This window comes from Chenopodium album, chromosome 1 (genome assembly GCF_948465745.1).
Source record: "Chenopodium album chromosome 1, dcCheAlbu1.1, whole genome shotgun sequence".
Taxonomy (NCBI): domain Eukaryota; kingdom Viridiplantae; phylum Streptophyta; class Magnoliopsida; order Caryophyllales; family Amaranthaceae; genus Chenopodium; species Chenopodium album.
The window spans coordinates 16,560,847-16,565,510 of NC_137834.1; the positions used below are offsets into that span (position 1 = coordinate 16,560,847).

General features: G+C 38.6%; 1 non-coding gene across 1 annotated transcript; it reads right to left on the reverse strand.

Moving 5' to 3' along the window:
* Nucleotides 1-2,064: 2,064 nt before the first annotated feature.
* LOC145564689 (small nucleolar RNA R71) lies at nt 2,065-2,172 on the reverse strand. Its single transcript, XR_014094883.1, has one exon. It is a non-coding gene; the product is annotated as a small nucleolar RNA R71 (small nucleolar RNA).
* Nucleotides 2,173-4,664: the final 2,492 nt, after the last annotated feature.

Here is a 4,664-nt window from a genome sequence, read left to right on the forward strand (position 1 = left end):
TTCATGTTCTACCTTGTTTATTTTGCCTCCTTACTTTGTTTAGTTTTTATGTTTAATCTCCCTTTTCTAGGCTAATCTTTTAGCTAGGGGGAGGGGGTGGAAGATATGAGTTGATATTGGATGAATAATGATGGTTGGATTGAACTTATGCCATAAATTGATGAAAGACATGATTTTTAATAGCTTGAGATTATTGTTGCACTCTATTTGATGTTTTCTAGTTTAAATGCATGAAAGTGATTTGAACTAGATTAAGATCATCTCTATTTTAATGATTGCATGAGAATGTGTTATTAAAGTGGAGTTTTTATGGATTGTGCTTCTTTATTCTCTTGATTTGATTGTAACTAATAGGATGCATGAGAATGATCGTTATTAGTGTAGACCTCTTTCATTGATTTACCTAGACTATTGCATAAGAATGAATTATTTAGGTAGAATCTTGTGTTCTTTGGCATGTGTTTCATGATAATCACCATTATTCCACTCGTTCTAATCATATTGGACACCCTCGTATCCCTAGCGTCGTTTTCCCTTGATTTTAATCATCATTTTCTTGCTTATTTGTAGTTTTGGTGTTCTTACTCAACTAAACCAACAAAAACAATCCCCTTTTTACTCTTGCATTAGTGATTATTGATGTTTAATTAGTGTGCTCCCCTAGTGGTTCGTTCCTTTACTTGCCACTAACTAGTTTAGTGTAGGTTTAGGTATTATAAATGATTAATTTGATTAGGGTAGTAGCATAACGACCTATCTAACCCTTGATCACGTGTCATCTGGCTAGTGCCCCAATATAGACCAATACGAAGTGGACACGTGTCCTATTCTCATTGGGCCACGTGGCGGGGTAATTTTACCCAAAATAGGTCAATTCAACTTGAACTTTGGTTAATATTTGAAACCAAACAACAATTTCATTAGGTCTGCAGAGATTTTTGCATACAAGAAGGCTTTTCTGTGACAATTGACTATGCTGACAATCAAATATATACTGCAAAATGTCTTATCAATGACTGCAATTGGAGAATTCATGCAGCAGTTCTTGTTGATAAAGTCAACTGGGCAATAAAGAAGGTAGAAGGAGAACATAAAACTTGTGGGAGGCCGGAAGAGAACCCTATGATCTCTTTACCATGGTTCTATAGACATTTGATGCAAGACTTGGAGGCAAACCCAGAAATTCCTGTTGAATCACTACAAAGAATGTGCTTAAAAAGGTAAAGGATTCAAGTCAAGCTCATATTGTTTTACAAAGTGAAGTGTTAAGCCAGAGAGAAAATACATGGTGGTTTTGCCCAGTCTTATGCTCTCTTACTGAAATATGCTGAGATTATTAAGGCCACAATTCCTAGATCATATGCTCTCATCACGTGGACTGATAATGGGGTTAATGGTGACAAGTTCAAGGCATGTTTCATCTCTTTTGCAGCTCAGGTGAAAGGCTTCTTGGGTGGTTATAGACCCATTATAGGGATTGATGGTGCACATCTCAGTGGCTTAACGACCTATCTAACCCTTGATCAAATTTTGGCGCCGTTGCCGGGGAGACGGCTTGTTGAACATTTATTTTTGCTATTGTTAGAGTCATTTTATTTGCTTTCCTTTTCTTTTATTTTGCTTGTTTAATCCTACTTGTCATTGTTAATCGTGTGATTAGCTTTGTTGTATTCAATGAGAGATATGGCAAGACAAGACTATGACCTTCTTTTTAGGGAGTTTGGAAATCCGGAAATCTATGAGCTCACGAGTGGTATACTTCTCCTGACCACTGAGACTAATTTCACAATCCATCCACAATATGCTAGGATGGTGCAAATTGAGCAATTTTCCAGAGGCGTAAGTGAAGACCCCATTAAGCATTTGGACCGATTCCTTGAGTTGTGTGCAATGATACAAACAAATGAAGTGAGCCAAGATTACATTCGTATGCATCTCTTTCGGCAATCTCTCACTGGAAGAACAAAGAAAGGGCTCAAGCTTTTGAAGCCCAACTCTCTCACCACATAGAAGGAAGTTGTGAAGGCCTTTCTCAAGAGGTTCATTTCCGATGAACAAACCGCAAAAATGAGGAGGAAGATAGCTTCCTTCGAGCAAGACCCGGATGAAACTCTTAGGGAAGCATGGGAAAAGTTTTAAGGATTTGATTAGAGCATGTCCTCATCATGAATTCAACCATAATTTGCTCATGAGATTCTTGTATGATGGCTTGGAGCCAATGTCAAGGACCAATCTAGATGCGGGTGCCGGTGGCTAATTGATTAAGATCCCTCAAAGCCAAGTTGAAGCTACAATTGAAGAAGTGGCTACTAGATATTTTTGGGGAGTCCAAAGAAGATCCTAAGGGAAGCAAGGAGATCTTTATGAGTTGGAGAAAGTCGGCAAACTTAAGCACATAGTTGAGCTCTTGAATTAAGATCTTTCCAAGTTGAACTCAAGTGTTGCTTTGTGTTCAAAACCCTCACAAGCCATTGATTTCTCATGTGCTCATTGTTGTGGGATGGACATGATGCATCCTATTGTAGAGAGTCCAATTTCAAGCATAGTGAAGTTTTGATTTTGAGGGAAAAAGAGTTTGTAACCCAACATCAATCGCAACAACTTCAACAACCTCCGAGGCTAGAAAACTCCTACCCCCAAGATGGAACTCTCTTCAATCCAGGAACCCAAAATTTTTACCACCCTTCCAACCAAATAGGGAACTCTCAAGTTCAACATTATGACCTATATGCTCAAGCGTATGAAGAACATCCGCCACCCGACCACACTCAAACCCAAATTCTTCAACAACGTCAGATTATCACTCAACAATTCCAAGAGATCAAATCTCAAAATGAAGTTGTTGATTTCCAACTAGCAAAAATTTATTCTCTCCATTTAACCACAAAACTCCCCTTACAATCATCTACTAACCCTTCACACACTTATATACCCGAAACTTGCATGGAGGATGAGAGTAAGGAACACAAGGTTGTAGAGGATGTGGTTGAGAAAAGGTTCAAGAACAAAATAAGGAGCCATTTGATTTTAGTGAACCAAACAAGTTTGAAGGCCCGGTTCCCTTTTCTTGTAGGCTAGTTGAAAATGTCGTTTTGAAGAGCCCTATGGCTGTGAGCGTATGTAGAGTTGATGTGGTCGATGATGTGATGGCTATTGAGAGCTTACCTCCACGTGATGATAAAGTAACAATGAGGTATGATGACTTCCTTGAAGTTCCCACTTGGTTTGAAGGCTCTCTTGAGTAAAGTGAGGTTGCCCTTCCTAATATTGAGGATTCCAAGCTCGATCCCCCATTTAGAAGGAAAATAAAGAAGAGTGAAAAAAGAGGAAGAATCAACAAGAAGAAGAGAAAGAGAAAAGACGAGCCACCGTTGGCTCTTGATTCATTCCCTCCTTTTCCTTGTGGTGATGTAAGACCTCAAGGAGTGCTAGTTCTCAAGCTTGGGGGCATCTATGATTCAATCCTCAAGATGATGAGGGTGATGTTCTTTAATCCACCTTGAATGAGGTGAAGGGTTAAGCTAGAGACCATAAATAAGCGCTTCCCGGGAGGCAACCCAGAGGATTTCTAACCCTTTTTCTCCCCCTCCTTTCTTTTTCTTTTTGTTTCATTTTCTTTGTTCTCTTTTAATGTTTTCTTTTGTGTCTTGTCTTGCCTTGTAGGTTGCTTTTTGGAAGTTTGGAGCGGAGTGACATTTGGTGAACTCTACTTTATGCTCCTTAATTCTTTTAAGCCAACCTCCCGGTGAGACCTTTCTTATTTTTACTCTTTTACTCTTTCTTTGAGTGCATAGTTTAGGACTAGTTTAGGAAGAATTTTAATGGTTCAAGGTTGTTTGCATTGGTTCTACGGAACCTGGGATCGTTGATGTTGTTATCGAACGATCAATTGTTTGACGATTGGGACTTATTTGGATTATATGCCTCGTTTATGAACCTTTTTGATTTCTTCCTCTTTCTTTTGTTTTGTTTTCCTTTTTTTGTGGAAAACATGACTATGGCAAGATGAAATGAATTTGTTTTGGAATTCGCTCATTCATTTGGAATTGATTGCTTTGATAATGCGCCAAAGAATGTTTTTCTTCCTAATTGATGATGGCCTACATGGTTTGAGAGTGCTTGTGGTTGAGATAGACAAATTTTAAGCTAAGGTAGCAAGGTTAAGAACTATTGAGGACGTTTGAACCCTTAGTTCACGGGATAGTGGTAAGATGGTGTTGCTCTCTATAGTGGATATGAAACTCTTTAGTTAGTGTTTTTTTACTTCCCATCCCTTGTGAGGATTAAATTGTTCAAGCCTCCATCAATTTTGTTGAGCGGCGTTTAGGATCCTTGACTATGCATATCTTAATCCTTGTGTTGTCCTCTAACTCCCAAGATCGTGACCAAGCAGCTCTAGGGGGAGGAAAAGGGCACCCTTTTCTCATTTTTCTTCATCTTCTTTTTGTTTTGTTACATATTTTGTTTTTTATTTTGCATTTGCTCCTCTTGCCAACCCTTTGAGCCTATTCCATTTCTTGATTATGAGCCACATTACAAGCCTTATGAACTTTTGTTTCCCTAACCCTTAGTTTGTGAAGCATTTCGGTGTGAGAGTTTGTTTTGTGTTGCAATGAAAATGAGAAAGTATCATGCTCTTTGTACCAAGCAAGAAAGTAAATTGT